The sequence below is a fragment of the Salvelinus alpinus genome, chromosome 25, assembly GCF_045679555.1.
Source record: "Salvelinus alpinus chromosome 25, SLU_Salpinus.1, whole genome shotgun sequence".
Classification (NCBI taxonomy): Eukaryota; Metazoa; Chordata; class Actinopteri; order Salmoniformes; family Salmonidae; genus Salvelinus; species Salvelinus alpinus.
In genome coordinates this window covers 12,432,144-12,455,599 of record NC_092110.1, presented here as the reverse complement: position 1 = coordinate 12,455,599, position 23,456 = coordinate 12,432,144, and the positions used below count along the sequence as shown (strand labels likewise).

The 23,456-nt window shown below is 44.1% G+C and overlaps 1 pseudogene; it reads right to left on the bottom strand.

Moving 5' to 3' along the window:
- Nucleotides 1-117: 117 nt before the first annotated feature.
- On the bottom strand, nt 118-23,078 carry LOC139553035 (nuclear exosome regulator NRDE2-like; annotated as a pseudogene).
- Between the last annotated feature and the right edge of the window lie 378 nt (nt 23,079-23,456).

Here is a 23,456-nt window from a genome sequence, read left to right as displayed (position 1 = left end):
TTTTAAATTATCGGAGTAATCTATTTTTTTATCATTTTAAACTCAAGTCCTTGACATAAAAATAGATATTAAATCCATCAAAATATGGACATTTTTGAATTAACACATAATACAGTATATGTGTAAAATCATTTATTCACTGTTTGAAAAGTAAAATGCTATTTTTTCTGAGGACACTGTTCTATTGGTCAGTGCACGACGTCTGAGTGTCTGTCCACAGTAGTGTCTGAGGAAGCCAGGGCCCTGTTGCACTGTGGGAAGAGTTTTAGAGCCTCAGTCCTCCAGCAGTATGTCCACCTCCTCCACGGGAACTCTGTCTGAGCTCCTGCTGTCATCAGGTCCAGGAACTCCTGCACGTGCTCAGGAAAGAGCTGCACCGTGTCCATGTATAAACCCTGTGGATAGACACACACAAACACACACGTCAGAAACAGGTTCATATATTCTGACTAGAACACACCAAAGAGCTACTAATTATCACTGTTTCATCATTTCATCTGTCACTGTGCTCACCTTGGCCCATCCTAGAGAGCCCTCTTCCCTTCTCCACTTTCCCTTCTGACACCTATAGTACACAACAAAACACCAGACGTCAGCTTCAGCCATACTTCCAATGCTCCTTCATCATTCGGCTATTGGAACAAACAGAGGTTCTGATAACTGGATAATGATTTAGGGGTATGTTTTAAAGAGGTGTCTTACCAGGAAATTCATGTACATCCTCCACAGCAACGGACCGTGGGACCCCGTGCTCTGTTGCTATGGCGTTCTCAAACAGTGAGCGAATACGGTTGCTTAGGCCGTTCTCTGGAAGGGTGGATAAGGTGTCGCCATAGCAACCAGACCTGCCAAGAAAGCAATAACAACTCGCGAAAAAACATCCAGTTAGCTAACCAAATGAACTTCAATCTAAATGTGAGCTACTGCAGACTAGTACTATCTATTTGTGTGTGTGTGTGTTCTGTTATCAACATTATTTGATTAAATTGATACTGATTAAAGTCTTCCATCCTCAGTGTTCCCCGTCTGTAGAGTCCACCAGCTGCTTCCTCTGCTGCTCTGCACTGATGGCGAACAGGCGCGGCACGACACTGGCACTAGCCTTGGCCACGCTGTGGAATAAGCGGCGTGCCCTGCCGCCGCTGTGGTAGCGGTTCTCCTTCTGCACATAGAGCTGCCACAGGGGGGCACTCGAGGCAGAGCAGGCTAGCGCCGAGGTCAGCGCCAGTCTGAGATGGCTGACTGGCTACACGCTGGTGCTGCTGTGGTAGCACAGCAGTGCCGCCTGCTGGACAGCCAGGGCCTCACACTCTGAGGCAGCAGAGCTCTGTGTCTGTGTGTCGCTCGCTGCTAGCTGACCCCTGGGCTGACATACTGGGGTGTTGCTCCAGCCTCTCCCTGGCCAGGCTGACATCTGCAGCATCAGGTAATGGAACAGGGCATAACACCCCACTAGCCCTTTGACCTGCCCGGCAGGGAGCTCACCACCGCCTGCTCATATGCCTTCCTGGGCTTCAGAACGGCCACTGGAGCCACCTGTCCAGTGAAGGGGGCATACGAACTACCCTCTGCTAACTTGGTGAGGATATAGACTGCTGGTGAAGACACGGCGGTAGTGGTATTTGGTATTTTATTAGGATCCCCATTAGCTGTTGCAAAAGCAGCAGCTACTCTTCCTGGGGTCCACACGAAACATGAAACATAATACAGAATGACATAATACAGAACATCAACAGACAAGAACAGCTCAAGGACAGAACTACATAAAGGCACACATAGCTTACATATCAATGCATACAGACCAACTATCTAGGTCAAATAGGAGAGAGGAGTTGTGCTGTGAGGTGTTGCTTTATTTGTTTTTAGAAACCAGGTTTGCTGTTTCTTTGAGCAATATGAGATGGAAGGAAGTTCCATGCATCAAGGGCTCTATATAATAGTGTACGCTTTCTTGAACTTGTTCTGGATTTGGGGACTGTGAAAACACCCCTGGTGGCATGTCTGGTGGGATAAGTGTGTGTGTCAGAGCTGTGTGTAACTTGACTATGCAAACAATTTGGGATTTTCAACAGATTAATGTGATGCAGTCAGTCTCTCCTCAACTCTTAGCCAAGAGAGACTGGCATGCATAGTATTTATATCAGCCCTCTGATTACAATTAAGAGCAAAACGTGGTGCTTTGTTCTGGGCCAGCTGCAGCTTAACTAGGTCTTTCCTTGCAGCACTGGACAACACGACTGGACAATACTCAAGATTAGACAACACTAGAGCCTACTTAACCTAGTGACAGTCTTCCCTGCCACTGCTCCGCCCGTACCCCCTCACCAGGCCTCCTTCACCTCCAGCCACCCTGCCACGCCCAGACCCGTGTCGAACACCTTGTGGGCCTCGTCCAGATTCCCTAGCAGCCACTCCAGGTGGGCGAACTCCCTCCACAGGCTCAGCCAGCGCTTGGCCAGGCGCTTGCTCCTCTTCCCCTGGGCTTTCACACGCTTCTTGTTTCTTCCAGGCACGTACCTCAGCACCTTCATGTTACATATAGTGCGAAGGAGAAGGGACACAGAGAGACATGAGCATTAGTGGGAGAATCTCAGTGGAGAATGAGAGGGGGAAGGACACATGGTTCGGCATTAAAAAGGACTGAAGACATGTACATTTACAATTACTTTTAATTCCTTCACGATTAGAAAAAGCCTTTCAAACCAAAGGAGCTGCCCTTGGCTGAGCATATGCTTGCCTGACTCTAAAGCTTGTAGCTAGGGTAACCTGGTGTTACCTTGAGCTTCTCATTCTGGATCCAGTGCAGTGAGAAGACGGCTCTCTCCTGAGCAGAGAACAGAAACTCCTCCCCCTGCTTACACAGCCACGCCCCCCTCCTGGTGCCCTGCATCGAAGTCATGTGACATCCTGTTTCCATTGATCATCCTTCTACAACTTGATTGGAGTCCACCTGTGGTAAATTAAATTTATTGGACATGATTTGGAAAGGCACACACCTGTCTATATAAAGTCCCACAGTTGACAGAGCACAATCCAAGCCATGAGGTCGAAGAAAAACATTTCACAGCATTGAAGGTCCCCAAGAACACAGTGGCCTGCATCATTCTTAAATGAAAGACGTTTGAAACCACCAAGACTCTTCCTAGAGCTGGCCTCCCGGTCAAACTGAGCAATCGGGAGAGAAGGGCCTTGGTCAGGGAGGTAATCAAGAACCAAATGGTCACTCTGACAGAGCTCCAGAGTTCCTCTGTGGAGATGGCAGAACGTTCCAGAAGGACAACCATCTCAGCAGCACTCCACCAATCAGGCCTTTATGGTAGAGTGGCCAGACGGAAGCCACTCCTCAGTAAAAGGCACATGACAGCCTGCTTGGAGTTTGCCAAGAGGCACCTAAAGGACTCTCAGACCATGACAAACAAGATTCTCTGGTCTGATGAAACCAAGATTAAACCCTTTCGCCTGAATACCAAGCGTCACGTCTGGAGGAAACCTGGCACCATCGCTACGGTGAAGCATGGTGGTGGCAGCATCATGCTGTGGGGATGTATTTCAGCGGCAGGGACTGGGAGACTAGTCAAGATCGAGGGAAAGATGAACGGAGAAAAGTACAGAGATCCTTGATTGAAACCTGCTCAGGACTTCAGACGGGGGTTGAAGGTTCACCTTCCAACAGGACAACGACCCTAAGCACACAGCCAAGACAACACAGTAGTGGCTTCTGGTCTCTGAATGTCCGAGCCAGAGCCCGGACTTGAACCCGATCCCCATCCCCATCCAACCTGACAGAGCTTGAGAGGATCTGCAGAAAAGAATGGGAGGAACTCCCCAAATCGAGGATGTAATTGCTGCCAAAGGTGCTTCAACAAAGTAGCGAGTAAAGGGTCTGAATACTTATGTAAATATGATATTTCAGTTGTATTTATTTTTATACATTTCTAAACATTTCTAAAAACCTGTTTTTGCTTTGTCATTATGGGGTATTGTGTGTAGATTAATGAGGGGAAAAAACAATTTAATACATTTTAGAATAAGGCTGTAACGTAACAAAATGTGGAAAAAGTCAAGGGGTCTGAATACTTTCCGAATGCACTGTAAATAGCAACGCTAGGACCCATTCTTAATGGTAGATATATCCCAGGTTTGGCACCACTATCACCAGTGATTACAGCCAATACCTGTCAGTCCGGGTCCTCACAGTCCTCCACAAATTGGCCTTTGGTTTTGTCTGCCCTCCAAGGCAGCCAATAGATGGCCTTATTTGACGTCGCCACGTCCAACCAGATCCTCCACTTGGGCCAGGTCTTATCCTTCACCTCTGATTCCTCCTGATCTTTATCATCTTCATCATCTGTCACACAGAGGTTCTAAAGGTTAAAGGGATACCATTTGTATGTCTCTGTGTCCAGTATTAAGGAAGTTAGAAGTTGTTTTGTGAGCCAAGGCTAACTAGCATTAGCAGATACCCATAGACTTCCAGGCTTCTAAGGCTAGTTAGCAACTTCCTTCAAATCCCATGCAGACATAAAAATGGTATCCACGAGTTCATCCGACTCTGGGGAAGTTGATAAAGGGCCTCATTGCCAAAATCCTAATGTATTCCTTTAACATTACAACACTACGACTTATATCGCCAAAATGTCCTTATACAATGATGTTACTAGTGCAATTAGTGATACAACACAGGAAGGTTAAAGGGACACTTGTGGATACCATTTGTATGCCTCTGTGTCCAATATGAAGGAAGTTAGAAGTCGTTTTGTGAGCCGACTTCATGTAACGTGTTACCACAGGTTTTAGTATAGGCTAGCTATAATGTGACTGACCTTGTTCACTGGGTTGGAGCCAGCCTCCACTCTCCTGCTGCATCATCTAGGCTCTCCACACCTTGACCCCCCTCTCCCCGACACAGGGCTCCCCACTGTCCCAGAAGGGCTCAAAGAACTCCACCTAGGGGACCACAAAGGGCAAAGGTCAATGGTATGGTTTAATGCAATACAAAAAATATATTTATATCAATCAATTCATAAATAACACAGTAATTAACACTAAGCACAATCACAGAGTGGGTGGAGGAGTGGGAATGTCGGTTATTTCAACAATGTAATAATTTCATGGGTTGAGGGCAGTTGTCTCTGTCTGCGCTGAGGTCAGCAGTTCTCCTGACAGGAAGAACATTAGGCTGCACTACAGGATAGCCTGCAGGACAGTAACAGGACCATGGCAGGACAGCATGTGTCTCTCTGCCATCAACATAATGCTGCCAGTGCACGTCTCTGGCTGCCATCAACAGAGTGCTGCAGTGATTAGCAAACCAGACCCCCATGGAGAACAGCAGAAACTCATTAGTGTAGAATTTAAGGTGGTACTGTTTATACTGCTCTAATTTCTGGAGAAATTGCTCAGATCATTTTCTAATAATCAGATGATTACAGAGTAAAGCCACAGGGAGTCTCTCTCTTCCTCATTAAAGGGGAACTGCACCCGCTGATTTGGCATAGTTTTTTGGCTCGCTCCTCAAGAAATGCTGGCGGCCATGACAGAAGCCAAACGTGAGTTGATTTGGGGGTGTGGTTTGATGTGGGTGTTTCTTGGGTGTGTCCTTGCCACCACCAACAAAACCCAGAAGCTTGTCAGAACCTTGCCCACAGCTGTTCACCAGTCCCAACGTCAACAGTGAGGAGGCGACTCCGGGATGCTGGCATTCTAGGCAGAGTTGAAAAAAAAAGAGGCAAATCTCAGACTGGCCAATAAAAAGAAAAGGTTAAGATGGGAAAAAGAACACAGACACTGGGCAGAGGAACTCTGCCTAGAAGGCCAGCATCCCGGAGTCGCCTCTTCACTATTGACGTTGAGACTGGTGTTTTGCGGGTACTATTTAATGAAGCTGCCAGTTGAGGACTTGTGAGGCGTCTGTTTCTCAAACTAGACACTCTAATGTACTTGTCCTCTTGCTCAGTTGTGCTTCGGGGCCTCCCACTCCTCTTTCTATTCTGGTTAGAGCCAGTTTGCGCTGTTCTGTGAAGGGACTAGTACACAGCGTTGTACTCAACTAGTCTAAAGAAGGCCAGTTTTATTGCTTCTTCAGTCAGGACAACAGTTTTTAGCTGTGCTAACATAATTGCAAAAGGGTTTTCTAATGATCAATTAGCCTTTTAAAATTATAAACTTGGATTAGCTAACACAATGTGCCATTGGAACACAGGAGTGATGGTTGCTGATAATGGGCCTCTGAACACCTATGTAGATTTTCCTTTTTTTTTCTTTTTTCTGCCGTTTCCAGTTACAATACTCATTTACAACATTAACAATGTCTACACTGTATTTCTGATCAATTTGATGTTATGTTAATGGACAAAAAATGTGTTTTTCTTTCAAAAACAAGGACATTTCTATGTGACCCCAAACTTTTGAACGGTAGTGTACATTTGAAGTTGGGGGTTTACATACACTTAGGTTGGAGTCAATAAAACTCGCTTTTCCACCACTCCACAAATTTCTTGTGAACAAAGTTTAGTTTTGGCAAGTCGGTTAGGACATCTACTTTGTGCATGACACAAGTCATTTTTCCAACAATTGTTTTCAGACAGATTATTTAACTTATAATTCACTGTATCACAATTCCAGTGGGTCAGTTTACATACACTAAGTTGACTGTGCTTTTAAACAGCTTGGAAAAGTCATGGCTTTAGAAGCTTCTGGTAGGCTAATTGACATCATTTGAGTCAATTGGAGGTGTACCTGTGGATGTATTTCAAGGCCTACCTTCAAACTCAGTGCCTCTTTGCTTGACATCATGGGAAAATCAAAAGAAATCAGCCATGACCTCAGAAAAACTATTGTAGACCTCCAACAGTCTGGTTCATCCTTGGGAGCAATTTCCAAACGTTCATCTGTACAAACAATAGTACGCAAGTATAAACACCATGGGACCACGCAGCCGTCATACCGCTCAGGAAGGAGATGCGTTCTGTCTCCTAGAGATGAACGTACTTTGGTGCGAAAAGTGCAAATCAATCCCAGAACAGCAAAGGACCTTGTGAAGATGCTGGAGGAAACAGGTACAAAAGTATCTATATCCACAGTAAAACGAGTCCTATATCGACATAACCTGAAAGGCCGCTCAGCTGCTCCAAAACCGCCATAAAAAAAGCCAGACTTCGGTTTGCAACTGCACATGGGGACAAAGATCGTACTTTTTAGAGAAATGTCCTCTCGTCTGATGAAACAAAAATAGAACTGTTTGACCATAATGACCATCTTTATGTTTGTAGGAAAAAGGGGGAGGCTTGCAAGCCAAAGAACACCATCCCAACCGTGAAGCACGGGGGTGGCAGCATCATGTTGTGTTGGTGCTTTGCTGCAGGAGGGACTGGTGCACTTCACAAAATAGATGGCGTCATGAGTAGTGAAAATTATGTGGATATATTGAAGCAAAATCTCAAGACATCAGTCAGGAAGTTAAAGCTTGGTCGCAAATGGGTCTTCCAAATGGACAATGACCCCAAGCATACTTCCAAAGTTGTGGCAAAATGGCTTAAGGACAACAAAGTTAAGGTATTGGAGTGGCCATCACAAAGCCCTGACCTCAATCCTATAGAAAATGTGTGGGCAGAACTGAAAAAGTGTGTGTGAGGAAGGAGGCCTACAAACCTGACTCAGTTACACCAGCTCTGTCAGGAGGAATAGGCCAAAATTCACCCAACTTATTGTGGGAAGCTTGTGGAAGGCTACCCAAAACGTTTGACCCAAGTTAAACAATTTAAAGGCAATGCTACCAAATACTAATTGAGTGTATGTAAACTTCTGACCCACTGGGAATGTGATGAAAGAAATAAAAGCTGAAATAAATCATTCTCTCTACTATTATTCTGACATTTCACATTCTTAAAATAAAGTGGTGATCCTAACTGACCTAAGACAGGGAGTTTTTACTAGGATTAAATGTCAGGAATTGTGAAAAACTGAGTTTAAATGTATATGGCTGAGGTGTATTTAAAATTCGAACTTCAACTGTATGTGTCAACAAATAATGTCAGTTTACATAAATTATGTTGTTACACAATTGGGTTTTCAAATGTATTAAAGTAATGAAGTGGGTTACCTTCTATATTTGTACAAATGATGAGCCTGTGAAAGCTTTTTCTGCTGACAGGTGAAGGTTGCTGGCCAGACACAGTGAGCAGAAGCTTAGCCCCCAGACACATCCTTCGGAGGATCGCAAGCAACATTGTTCATAATTCAGCACGTATAGTAGCTAAGTTATTAAACACTAATTCGTATTCCATGCTTGAATATCCCATGAATATGAAACCTCTCAAAATGTTTTCTATTGTACCTCTCTATTTGGCCAACTAGTTGTCAGTATAAACTCACAGAGGAAAGGGAGACCTCTCTCTCTCCCAATACTTGATAAAGGTAATATTCCTTCTTCTACCTTTCACTCAGCAGAAAGGGATTTGGATGAGAAAGCCAGGGCTCAGTTGGATAGGAATTAGAATGCACCACTGCTGGTAAAAAGCCTCTATTAAAAGCTGATCGTGCATTTTAAATGCCCCCTTAGCAAAGTTTCCATGTAGAGATTAAAGTAAAGTGACAAGGCCCAGACCATAGCCTGAAGGGCACTCTCTGGATGGGTCCCCAGCACTGCTTTAATGCCTGTGACGGAAAACACACAGCCCTAGTCTAAGGTAAACACATCCCACTGGTGCACTGGCTCTGGATAAACAGCCAATACAGTAACACAGACCCCCAATTCATCATGAGTCTATTCTGGGGAGAGCAACCAGCCGGATGCATGCGTGTTCTTTGCAGAGGTACATGGGGAATGACTGTGTGTGTGTCTACCTGTTGTCTGGTGGATAGGTCCTTGACAGTGTCTGGCTTGAAGAAGGTGAAGTCCAGCAGGCACTGGAACAGGCGCACAGCCTTTTCTGAGTGGCCTGCATGCCTGAGGAAATGACACTGCTGGAGGAAGATGGCTGCAGAGATAAAGACAGAGACAGAGAGAACATTCAATACCACATCATTAAATCAGGCCATCTAATCTAGGCTTGGTTTTCTGTATTGTAATCGCTCCTCTGCCAAACTAACCCTGAATCAAATGTTAGATTATGGAGATGTTATTCTCAGATCGGCAGGTAAGAGTGCACTTGAGCGGCTAGATGTTCCATTGCAAATCGGATGGCAGAATGGTACAGAACATCTAGCCGATCAAGTGCACCCTTACCTGTCAATCTGAGAATGACGTCCTTATTGAACTCCTCTGTAAACTGGCCATCTCTTTATACTAGACGCATAATCCACTGGTTGATACTCATTTACAAAGCCCTCTTGGGCCTCACTCCCCCCTACCCGAGAGGGCTATTGCAACCATCCTCCTCTATATACAGTAACCGATCTGCCACATTCTGTTAAAAGTCCCCAAAGCAAACACATACCTGGGTCGTTCCTCTTTTCAGTTCGCTGCAGATAGCGACTGGAACGATCTGCAAAAAAGGATAAAGCTGGAAAGTTTTGTCACCGTCTCAGCTTTCAAGGACTCAATGGTGGACATTCTCACTGACAGCTGTAGCTGTTATGCGAGCCAATAACCTATACTGTTGATTGTGGTGTCTGTTTTCTGTCTTTACAATTATTTGTTGGTGCGGTCTGTCTATTTGTCTGCTCAGTAGGGCTATGTTGCTTGTACTGTGGTGTGACAGTCTTTTTCCCTCGTGCTGTTGTCTGGCCTTAATGTTGTTTGTGCCATGTATATTTTTGTTGTCATAGGTCTCCCTTCATGTAGTGTGATGTCTCTTGTCGTGAAGTGCTGTTTCCACTTTCTGTCTGCTGAGGCATCTGTGCTGTTGCCAAGTGTATTCCGTCTGTGTTGTCCGTCTCGTCTGACTTTTTTTGTATTCCCGCCCCCTGCCCCACAGGAGGCCTATTGACTCTTGCCGTGACACAAAGCACCCACTTCAATCCCACTTATTAGAACCAGCACAGGTCCGTTAGTTTAGTACGAGCTAATGTGAATATATCCTCAGACTTTGAGTGAAGAAAAAACTGAGTAGGATGAGGAAAATAAAGTGAGAGATGGCAGGAAAAAAAGTTTGAAAAGTAATAACAGATAGCTAATCTTTCCTGGATGAAAAATTCAGCAGGCCAATTAAAGGTACACATCCCTGAGGTCACATGAAATGGCAGCTTCTCAAAAGCGGTCTTCATTATTCATTAAATCCTTATCAAGTTATAATTAATGCTGCCGTCTCCTGCAGATGTTCCCTACAAGTTGGGGTTTTCATTGCCCTGCCTTGTAGCCTGGTCCCAAATATGTTTGTACTGTCTTGCCCAACACCTATAATCATTGGCATGACAATGACCATAGGAGTTGGCAAGACAGCACAATCAGAACTGGTACCAGGCTACCTGCCGTCAGCATTTTCTAAAAGGAAACAAACAGTCAAAGATACTGACAGTCTCCCTCAGCGGAATGCAAGGAGCCCGGTGTAGATATATGACCAGCATTCTTATGTAAGCAGAGGCTATGGTCCAGTTTTAGCACATGCTGCTTATTCCATGCTTAGATCTCCCACACTGTTTGATCTGTCAACGGTGCAGCTGCAGAAACGCTCAAATATGTACTATCCAGCCACAAGAGGGAGTCTGTGACCATCATATTATAACAAAGAGAATCACTCAAATAAAAGAGCTTTCTGTACCTATCAAGTCGAGTTGAGAATACCAAAGATTCTACAAGTGATTACGTACATGTGTTGAACCTGAAACAGCTAGCCTGTTTTCTGAGTTGCAGCAGGTGATCTATGAACCCAAATAGTTACAGTATGTTAAACAAAATTCCAGGTGATTTGAATAAGCGAGGCATCACTGGATAACATCAAATCTATATCATGTTATTCCACCCTTAGACAACCAGTCATTGTTGTAATAACAGTAAGCTGTGGTAGACAGACAAATTGTTCCAGTAGGCTAATGAATGCCGAGGACTGGCTTCTGTTTGTTTAAATCTTATTATTTAGACAGGGGGAAAAAAGGCTTGAATTGTGCCTGGAGTGCGTCCCATTCTTATCATTGTTCAACAGGCTAAAGCCCTGACAGGATAGTTCCAGGATCAGCCCAGTGGCAGCCCTACCCAGACTGACCGATGGCCAGCCAGTCTAACTAGATAATAGTTTCATTAGACAAATTGAGGGGCAGCTGCCAGAGGGCCAGGAGGCTAAGCCATCGCTGCAGTATTCATATCATGGATCAGCAGCATAGACACTGGATATCCATTATCCTCCCTCTTTCTGCCTCTTCCACTCCCTCTCTCGTCTCTCCTTCTCCCTCCCTCCCTCCCTCCCTCTCCTTTCGGGTCCTTTTCTCCTGTCAGTGGTCAGAAACATGACACAGCACAAACCTGTTTAGGGGTCTTTTCAGTCAGGTGAAAGATGTTACAGAAAGTTGCAGATATAACTGTCATGTAGAAGGAATCATGTCAGTTCTATTTATGACATCTATCTGCACCATTCCACAACGTTCGCCTGCTGATGAGGCCCTGGTACTATGGCTCTGCTACACCCATAGACATCTGGCAATGACATCATGATAGACATAACCACAATAATGCTTTCTTATTTCTTTTCTTACCTTTATTTAACTAGGCAAGTCAGTTAAGAACAAATTCTTATTTACAATCACGGCCTACACTGGCCAAACCCGGACAACGCATGGGCCAATTGTGCGCCGCCCTATGGGACTCCCAATCACGGCCGGTTGTGATACAGCCTGGATTCGAACCAGGGTGTCTGTAGTGACTCCTCAAGCATGGAGATGCAGTGCCTTAGACCACTGACCCACTCGGGAGCCCAGCTAGCCAGCTATCACAAGTTAGTCTATCACGAGAGATTACAAGCTCCTCAAATCCATACCAAAGGCTTCTGAAAGGAGTTGAAAGATACATAAACACACACACACACACACACACACACACACACACACACACACACACACACACACACACACACACACACACACACACACACACACACACACACACACACACACACACACACACACACACACACACACACAGGTTATCTATTAGCTGACCCCAGTAGAAGAATGACATAGCTCTCAATCACTCCCTCATTGTCTAGACCATCGAAACCATCCCTACAACATGATATTAGACAACGGCACCTTTCTCTTCCACCAAAATGACGACTCATCAACTCTTCTCTTCCACTCTCACGGTAACAGTCCAAACATGCAGAATGAACCACAAACAGTTCAATACAGCACCAGCACATAACATACTGACGAGGAGAAACTTGAACCATAATTCTCGCTCTCTGTGTCAGCCCCTCTACAGGACGGCCCTGTGCGAACGAAGGATGAGAACAAAAATCAGAACAGGCTTGAATGTACAGTATTATGTCCACAGAGCAGGCAGTGAGTGAGAAATGATGTTGCCACGAGCAGCAACGCAGACATTGAGATGAATAAGATGCAAGACTTCGCTCTCACACAGTATCTGTACGTGCACGGGTTCGCTACGCGCTGTTCAGTGTGGTAGCTAGAGCACCAAAACAGCGGAGAAATTGAGCGTCACGCGTCAACGCTCTTAGTTGCTGCGGAAATTGCCCCACTATGCCGTTTACTTTCTGCATCGACGCCATATCGCTGAGTCTACCTTAAATAAGTTAGAAGTTATTCATGCTAAATTGAATTTAAAACATAATAATATGTAGTGTATATTGCATGTGGCTTGGACAATTACCCAGCATGTGTTCATCAGTGCCCGGCAGCGCCCGGTGAGACAACATGCTCCCGTCCTGCACTACCGCCAGCGTGCTCAGACACTTTCCGTACACCGTATTGACCTTTGACACATAGAAGGTGCTGAGTGGCTTTGCACAAACAGCAGGTACTTCCTCCACAGTGGGGGGGGCGTTGTTGGGGTGCAGGAACACCAGTTTCTTCCACTCCTTCAACAGAGCAGCTGGCTCCCACAGCTCCCTGCACAGACGCAGTAGCTCCAGCTTCAGCTCCACACAGCTGGGGTTACTGTCCACCGCTCGATCCAAAATGCATGGACTCACTGACTTCACTGACCTCTTCTGGCGCTCTGTCTCGTTCTCAGAGAAGTCAACAAACACTCCGGGGGCACTCGCCACTTCGTCCTGTAATACAGATCGGGAAGTTATTATAATTTAAAGGTTATGATAGTAGCTAGTACATAATCATGTGATTTGTTTTGTATCAAGACATTTCCTGTTCTGGTGAAAAGGCCAGCAAAAACTATTTTGAAATCCTAGTGAAATCTAATGTGATGTGATGACACTGATTGGTGTGGTGTGTAATTGTGGGGTTTTAACGTTGAATACCGTACCTGGAAGTTGACAAACTGCAGCCAGGTGTGTGCCTGTGGGGGTTTCCCTCAGCCTCCTGTTAAAGTCCTAAACCTGTTCAGCCAGCAGGGCGGCAGCATTGTCTCTGGGAGTAGAGGGTTGTTCCTCTGCCTTGCCCTGCTCTGCCTTCCCCTGAAGCGACAGGGAGGAGGAGGACTCATACACCCCCAGCGGGTTGACCCAGGGGGCCTGGCCCGGGGAAGAACCACCCCCCTCAGCCTCACCTTCCAGGCAAGGGGGCACAGGGATGAAGGGTAGGGTGGTAGTGACCTCTGGTGGTGGTCTAGGCAGCGTGGATTTGACCTCAGCAGCTGGCGGACGGTGAGGGAGAAGTAGCGGTCGGGTCTCTGTCCCCTCTCTTCTTCTCTGGGCCGGACTCAGAACAGCTCACGGCCTGAGATCGCGGGTCCAAACCCAGAGAAGAACGGCCTTTCCTCTTGTACCTTGAAAGACATTATAATCATTACAGTAACATGTAGAATCCCTGTAAAGAAAACACAGTAGTGGAATGTCTTGAGAAATTGTTGTTTTGAGAGAGTTGTGAAAGGGGTGCAGCATCACCTGACCTCATCCAAAAGGTAAAACCAAAGTCCCCCCTACAGCAATACACCAAGCACCAGTCCAATCATTGACTATATTGATCACATTTCTCTTAGCTTGCTGTGAGTGAGTGAGTGAGTGAGTGAGTGAGTGAGTGAGTGAGTGAGTGAGTGAGTGAGTGAGTGAGTGAGTGAGTGAGTGAGTGAGTGAGTGAGTGAGTGAGTGAGTGAGTGAGTGAGTGAGTGAGTGTATTAACAGGTATTGATTGCAGGTCTCTAAAGATACAGATGCCACGTCGACAACACATTAAACCCGACATCAACTGGACATGTGCCAGGAGCTCTATTTGTTGCCTTTTAGCAGTTAGTAAAAAAAAGTGGACATCACATTTACATAAGTATTCAGACCCTTTACTCAGTACTTTGTTGAAGCACCTTTGGCAGCGATTACAGCCTCGAGTCTTCTTGGGTATGATGCTACAAGCTTGGCACACCTGTATTTGGGGAGTATCTCACATTCTTCTCTGCAGATCCTCTCAAGCTCTGTCAGGTTGGATAGGGAGCATCGATGCACAGCTATTTTCACGTCTGTTCAGAAATGTTCGATAGGGTTCAAGTCCAGGCTCTGGCTGGGCCACTCAAGTTTTAATCAAGGATCTCTGTACTTTGCTCTGTTCATCTGTCCCTCAATCCTGACTAGTCTCCCAAGTTCTGCCGATGAAAAACATCCCCACACCATGATTCTGCCACCACCATGTTTCACCGCAGGGATGGTGCCAGGTTTCCTCCAGATGTGACGCTTGGCATTCAGGCCAAAGATTTCAATCTTGGTTTCATCAGACCAAAGAATCTTGTTTCTCACGATCTGAGAGTCCTTTAGGTGCCTTTTGGCAAACCAAGCGGGCTGTCATGTGCCTTTTACTGAGGAGTGGCTTCCGTCTGGCCACTCCACCATAAAGGCCTTATTGGTAGAGTGCTGCAGAGATAGTTGTCCTTCTGGAACGTTCTCCCAACACCACAGAGGAACTTTGGAGCTCTGTCAGAGTGACCATCGGGTTCTTGATCACCTTCCTGACCAGCTCTAGGAAGATTCTTGGTGGTTCCAAATGTTTTACATTTAAGAATGGAAGCCACCGTGTTCTTGGGGACCTTCAATGCTACATAAATGTTTTTGGTACCCTTCCCCAGATCTGTGCCTCGACACAATCCTGTCTTGGAGCTCTACAGACAATTCCTTCAACCTCATGGCTTGGTTTTTGCTCTGACATACACAGTCAACTGTGGGACCTTACATAGACAGGTGTGTGCCTTTCCAAATCATGTCCAATAAATTCAATTTACCACAGGTGGACTCCAATCAAGTTGTAGAAACATCTCAAGGATGATCAATGGAAACAGGATGCACCGGAGGTCAATTTCGAGTCTCATAGCAAAGGGGCTGAATACTTATGCAAATAAGGCATTTCAGTTTTTTATTTTTAATACATTTGTAACAATTTCTAAAAACCTTTTTTCGCTTTGTCATTATGCGGTATTGTGTGTAAAGTCGTGCCCAAAAGATTTGAGAATGACACAAATATTAATTTTCACAAAGTCTGCTGCCTCAGTGTCTTTAGATATTTTTGTCAGATGTTACTATGGTATAAAATACTGTATAATTACAAGGATTTCATAAGTGTCAAAGGCTTTTATTGACAATTATATGAAGTTGATGCAAAGAGTCAATATTTGCAGTGTTGACCCTTCTTTTTCAAGACCTCTGCAATCCGCCCTGGCATGCTGTCAATTAACTTCTGGGCCACATCCTAACTGATGGCAGCCAATTCTTTCATAATCAATGCTTGGAGTTTGTCAGAATTTGTGGGGTTTTGTTTGTCCACCGTACCAATAGATTTTAGATTCTTCAAAGTAACCACCCCTTGCCTTGATGACAGCTTTGCACACTCTTGACATTCTCTCAACCAGCTTCACCTGGAAGGCTTTTCCAACAGTCTTGGGGGTACCCACATATGCTGAGAACTTGTTGGCTGCTTTTCCTTCACTCTGTGGTCGAACTCATCCCAAACCATCTCAATTGGGTTGAGGTTGGGTGATTGTGGAGGTCAGATCATCTGATGCAGCACTCCATCACTCTCCTTCTTGGTCAAATAGCCCTTACACAGCTTGGAGGTGCGTTGGGTCATTGTCCTGTTGAAAAACAAAATGATAGTCCTACTAAGCGCAAACCAGATGGGATGGCGTATCGTTGCAGAATGCTGTGGTAGCCATGCTGGTTAAGTGTGCCTTCAATTCTAAATAAATCACAGACAGTGTCACCAGCAAAGCACCCCCACACCATCACACCTCCTCCTCCATGCTTCACGGTGGGAACCACACATGTGGAGATCATCCGTTCACCTACTCTGCGTCTCACAAAGACACAGCGGTTGGAACCAAAAATCTCTAATTTGGACTCATCAGACCAAAGGACAGATTTCCAGTGGTTTAATGTCTATTGCACGTGTTTCTTGCCCCAAGCTAGTCTCTTGTTCTTATTGGTGTCATTTAGTAGTGGTTTCTTTGCAGCAATTTGACCATGAAGGCCTGATTCCCACAGTCTCCTCTGAACAGTTGATGTTGAGATGTGTCTGTTGCTTGAACTCTGTGAAGCATTTCTTTGGGCTGCAATTTCTGAGGCTGGTAACTCTAATAAACTTGTCCTCTGCAGCAGAGGTAACTCTGGGTCTTCCTTTCCTGTGGCGGTCCTCATGAGAGCCAGCTTCATCATAGCGCTTGATGGTTTTTGCGACCGCACTTGAAGAAACTTTCAAAGTTCTTGAAATGTTCCGCGTTGACTGACCTTCATCTCTTAAAGTAATGTCGCTTCACTTTGCTTATTTGAGCTGTTCCTGACATAATATGGACTAGGTCTTTTACCAAATAGGGCTATCTTCTGTTTACCAACCCTACCTTGTCACAACACAACTGATTAGCTCAAACAAGGGCTGGGCGATATGGCCAAAATATCATATCATGGTATTTTTCACATTTCTGACAGTATGACGGTATTTGACTGTATTTTATGTTTTTGATTAATAAAATTTCTAAATTTGCTTTATGAGTAGTGCGTGACCCTAGGGTGGCATCACATATATTCTCCATTCTGATTGTTTAATACTGTTCAATTGAACTTCAACCTAAAATAATTTCCTGCATTTCCATCTATTTCTGCATTTCCTGCACTCATTTGAGATCATTTCCACACTGCCACGATATGGGAAAAAATACTAGGCCTTATTTTTAACCAAATGTTGCAATTGCGATTTAGATCAAAACACTTGGGTGAACTTTTGGAATCATGGAAATAAAATGTTTATTATAATTCAATAGTTAGAATATAAATAATAGTGGGCACTTTGAATACAGTGTTGTTTAACATGACAACGAATGAAAATGCCACGGACAAGTTATTGTGACAGGATAGGAACCAAAGTGATTTTCAGTGTTTCCTCGGGGACCCTACAATCTTTGGCTACATTAAATCTTTATTCATATAGCCAACATATTCATGCTTCACCTATTCCTCTTTCATTTAGAACAGGAGTGGGGGCCGTCCGGCCTCTGGGCCGTATACGGCCTACGAGACCGTTTGATCAGGCCCCCGAGCCAATTCATAAATACATTTTTTTTTGTAAATAAAAAAAGGTCTAGAAGTTGTTTTTCCACAATTTTGTATGTCTTTTTTAAATCCTGCATCCCTGATTTAGAAGATACTCTTGCACAAACAACATGCTGATTTAAGCCTCCACCAGTACTGGTATCAGGCTGTATTGGCTAGCTACATTTGCTCTGACTCAGTACTTTATTAGCTAGCCAGCTAACTAATGATTAGCATTAGTGGCTAACACAATTTAGCTTAACTTGCTAAGAAAATACAAACTAGTTGTTTGCAGATGTAAGAAACAAACTAATATTGTAATTATAGAACGCTTGTGGATTTATATTAAGATGCAAAGTTAAAACAGCAACGAAAGTGTCTTGTGGTCAAGCAACAACAAATGCGCTCCTTGAGTGACAGGGGGTGGGACTAGATCTGTGTGGAAAGCGGCATGGAGAGAGAGAGAGAGAGAGAGAGAGAGGGATGACTCAAGTTCGCTGACCCTCAACACTGGGGCCCCACAAGGGTGTGTGCTCAGCCCTCTCCTGCACTCCCTGTTCACCCACGACTGTGTGGCCATGCACGCCTCCAACTCAATCATCAAGTTTGCAGACAACACAACAGTAGTGGGCTTGATCACCAACAACAACGAGACAGCCTACAGGGAGGAGGTGAGGGCACTCGGAGTGTGGTGTCAGGAAAACAACCTCTCACTCAACGTCAACAAAACAAAGGAGATGATCGTGGACTTCAGGAAACAGCAGAGGGAGCACCCCTCTATCCACATCGAAGGGACAGCAGTGGAAAAGGTGGAAAGTTTTAAGTTCCTGGGCGTACACATCACAGACAAACTGAAATGGTCCACCCACACAGACAACCTCAGGAGGCTAAAGAAATTTGGCTTGCCACCCAAACCCCTGACAAACTTTTACAGATGCACAATCGAGAGCATCCTGTCGGGCTGTATCACAGCCTGGTAAGGCAACTGCACCGCCCTAAACCGCAAGGCTCTCCAGAGGATGGTGCGGTCTGCACAACGCATCACCGGGGGCAAACTACCTGCCATCCAGAACACCTACAACACCCGATGTCACAGGAAGGCCATAATGATCATTAAGGACAACAACCACCCGAGCCACTGCCTGTTCACACCGCTATCATCCAGAAGGCGAGGTGCATCAAAGCTGGGACCGAGAGATTGAGAAACAGCTTCTATCTCAAGGCCATCAGACTGCTAAACAGCCATCACTAACTCAGAGAGGCTGCTGCCTACATTGAGACTCAATCACTGGACACTTAAAATGGATCATTGGTCACTTTAAACAATGCCACTCTAAATAATGCCACTTTAATAATTTCTACATATATCACATGTATAATATTACTCATATCACATGTATATACTGTATTTTATACCATCTACTGCACCTTGCCTATGCCGAACGGCCATCGCTCATCCATATACTTATATATATTCTCATTCACCCCTTTAGATTTGTGTGTATTAGGTAGTTGTTGGGGAATTGTTAGATTACTTGTTAGATTTGTGTGTATTAGGTAGTTGTTGGGAATTGTTAGATTACTTGTTAGATATTACTGCACTGTTGGAACTAGAAGCACAAGCATTTCGCTACACTCGCATTAACATCTGCTAACCATGTGTATGTGACCAATAAAATTTGATTTGATGTAGCGGAGTAAACTATAAAAATGGACGTTACACACGGGGTATCACATTTAACAAACCCAACATTCAAATTCCGTTATAGAAGGTAAAGTAAAAACCCAAACCGGTCCGTGCATAAATACCGGTATATAGTCAAATACGGTATACCGCCCAGCCCTGAGCTCAAAAGCATTAAGAAATTCCACAAATTAACTTTTAACCAGGCACACCTGTTAATTGAAATACATTCCAGGTGACTACCTCATGAAGCTGGTTGAGAGAATGCCAAGATTGTGCAAAGCTGTCATCAAGTCAAAGGGTGGCTACTTTGAAGAATCTTAAATATAAAATAGATTGATTTGTTTAACACTTTATTGGTTACTACATGATTCCATATGTGTTATTTCATAGTTTTGATGTCTTCACTATTATTCTACAATGTAGAAAATAGTACAAATAAAGAAAAACCCTGGAATGAGTAGGTGTGTCCAAACTTTTGACTGGTACTGTATGTCAATGTGATATTTCTGTATTTAATTTTTCTAAAACATTTGCAAAAATAAAAACATGGGGTGTTGTGTGTAGTGTAGATGGTTCAGAAACAAATCTAGTTCATCTATTTTAATTAAATTCAGGGTGTAACAACAAAACATGGAATAAGTCAAGGGAATATTTTCTGAAGGCACTGTATATTTGTATTCTTCTTTCCACTCTGTCATTTAGGTCATTATCGTGGAGTCACTACAATGTTGTTGATCCATCCTCAGTTTTCTACTATCAAAGCCAATGAACTCTGTAGCTATTAAAATCTCCAATGGTCCCATGCTTAAAGATATATTCAATATCTGATTTGTTATTGTTACCCATCTACCAATCACTGCCCTTCTTTATGAGGCTTTATGAGGAAAAGCTCCCTGGTTTTTGCAGTTGAATTTGTGCTTGAAATTCAATACTTTACTGAGGTACCTTACAGATGTTGAATGTTTAGGGGACAGAAGAAGGGGCAGTCATTCAAAAATCATGTCAACCCCTATTATTTCACACAGAGTCCATATAACTTAAGTGATTTGTTAAGCCAAATTTTACTTCTGAACTAATTTAGGCTTGCCTAAACAGAAGGGGTGAATACTTATAATACAGTATGCAACAATTATATTTGAGTTAATACATTTGTATTAATTTGTAAAGATTTGTATAATTGTCTTTTCACTTTGACATTATGGAGTATTTTGTGTAGCTCAATGACAAGAAATTACAATTAAATCTATTATTTTAATCCCACTTTCTAACGCAACAAAATGGGAAAAAAGTTAAAGGGGGTGTAGACTTTCCATAGGCACTTTCTATATACCCCTCCACAAGCATACATCATATTATTAAACTCACTAGGGCATAGAGCTTATATCTAAGAAGCGCTCTGACAGGAAGGAAGGAATTTACAGCAGGTGAACGCTTGGATTTCCGCACCCTGACTGTGGGCTGCAGGCAGGCAGAGGGCTGAAGTAGTAAAACCGCCTGTGAGATATGGATTACTGCAGGACTGCAGACCCAAAACTCTCAGTGCAGCATTTATTATCCCCCCCCCTCCCCCCCTCCCCCCTCCCCGTGATGATGCGTACTGTAATGAAGGCTATGGCACCTGCAGCTGGAGCTGACTGACTCCCTCTCTGACTGACCTTGAGTTGGGAGCAGAACCAGGCTGCTGGCCAACAGACACCCTTTTCACACTATTGTGCCAACCTGAACCGGACTGTCCTGGCTCAGATATTTTCTATGCCAGGCCAGTGCAGTATAGTTTAGCTTGGCTCAGCTCTGTTCAGCTCACTAGCATGGACAGGGTAAGAGTGGGCAGATGATGGCTGATGAGCGGCTACACAAGAGCTGATATGGCTGTAGTGGTGCAGAGATGAGGGGGGAGTGAAGGGGAGAGGCGGAGAGTGGAAGGTGGTGCAGTGGAAGGGAGGTTACCTACCTAGCGATGTCTTCTCTGTAGAGCAATTTGTACTCCTAGTTGGAGAGGTCTGCTCTTCTGTCCACGCAGAAGGGCCAATCGGTGGGGGTCTAGAGGTCATCCAGCCACACAAAAGACCCCTCCAGCTGACACTGCACCTCCTCACTATAGACATAAAGAACAACACCGTTAGGATCAATGCAGAGTATACACCTCTAAAGAAGGGTTGGGGGACATCTAGCAAGTTAGCGTTTTCATGATTGTATAAAAATACAATACAAATACAATAAGAGTAGAGTACAGAGCTCAAATATAATGGTGTACTTTAAGTCAGAGACATTGATAGTACAGCACAGATTAGTTGTAAAACATTGGTAGTACAGAACAGATCCAAAACATAATCCTAACATTATGCTAATTTAACTGTAGCTTCAAAGATGAGTTAAACAAGTTTCCTGTTTAAAAGAGGCATATTGTTGATCCATCCTCAGTTTTCTGTGTGTGTGTGTCGTAGTTAGTTCAGAGTCTGTCAAGAAGAGCTCCTTCAACTGGCAGTCAGCCTAGACACCCAGAGTAGACCTCCTGTAACGCACTGAGCCACAGACACTGAATCTCACTCCTACCCAGCAACAACTAGTACAGTATTACCAGTCATGGGCAAGTATTTAAAAAGCATCCTAGGGTAGGAGTGCTGGTCTAGGAACAGTTCACCCCTTGTCCAACTCATCCTATATCAGCACTCCTACTCTGAGATGCTTTATACATTTGAGCCCAGTCCTGAAATCCCTACCAGAGCATGTAGACCTGAGTGACTGGGTCTCACTGGGAACAAAGGGAGTGAGGTCATACTAGTGAGGAGTGCTCTCAGCCTTTTTCAGGAGATCACTGGGGTAGATAGTATTTGAATATGCGCCACTGCTTGCTGTAGAAGGTTCTCCGCTCTTCTTCCTGTGCTTCTTCTTTTCATCTTATTGGATGGGACGTCATTCTTATCCTCCCTATCTGTTGTATGTTCAGAAATGTTAGGAGTAAACATTTAAGTACAAATACCACAAGCTATTGACTTTTGGGTGAAACTCTCAAAAACGGTCAATGCTCAGATCATATCATCACACAAAAGAGATAATTTGAGGTCAATTATGTAATAACAACAAGACTATGCAATAACATTCAAAGCCACTCGATAAAACCTCCAGTGCTTCTCAAAGAGGACAGAATGCCTTATCCTTTCTCCTGTACAATGGAGCATGAAATACTATTCTGTCACAGAGAAAGGGAAATAACTGAATAACGATTAAACAATTTTATGATAATAACACAACATATTGTTTCTGCTGGTTGTGTCGCATTGGCTTTCTCAGTGGCTCGCTGGTGGACAGAAAGAACATCGTCGGTGCAGAAACTTTGATTGCTCAGCCATTCTAGTTCCGAGGAGAGAGAGAGGAGGCATATCTAATCAATCGCATTTAGTTCTCGCACTGTGTCAATGGGTTTAGGGTTTTGCATTTTGGGGGGACGTTAGCTATGTTACGAGCAGACTGTGTTACCGATGGCAAAGACACTTAGCTAGCTATAGTAAAATTGTGTTGGGAGCTATTTAGCTAACAAACTAGAGAAACTATCAAGCTGACTCTGACAGCTCTTTTAATACGTTCTGTCAAAGGCAGAAACGTTGCACTTGCGTTTACTTTCACTAGATCTATCTTTCGAAGTCCCGGGCTGTCACAGAAAGAGGGCTGGCTGGTTCACACATCCACTAAACATAAATAAACATTTTTGGTAATACCTTTAGGTGCATTCTCAGGTTTTGTATTTGATAATCCTGCAAAAGATGGAAATAGAGCCATGTGTTGTTCTCCTCTGCATGTAAACAGTCGGATAAATATGACGTCATCTCGGAAGCGACTGTGGTTTGTTGGAGGGGTAGTAGCTATAATTTTAGGCTAAATCATGTTATCTTGAATGCACATTTTATGATTTAGTTTAGCCTATTCATCTTTGAGCATGAATCAATCAGTCACTTCCATAGACTGATTAAAGCGGGAATATTGTTGGGACTCATCGTTAATTCAATGGTTTGCCAGTCCATTGATTGTAAAATCAATCCTAATTACTATTAAACAGTTTGTTTAGCCATAGTAAATCTTGATTTTTGTATTCAGTACTGGTCTAATTTACAAAATAGACTTGGAATCAGCACAAGCTTTCTAATATTGTAATTCTCTATTCCTTCATCGAAACCCGTCATTTAAAATCCCGCGACTACATGTTC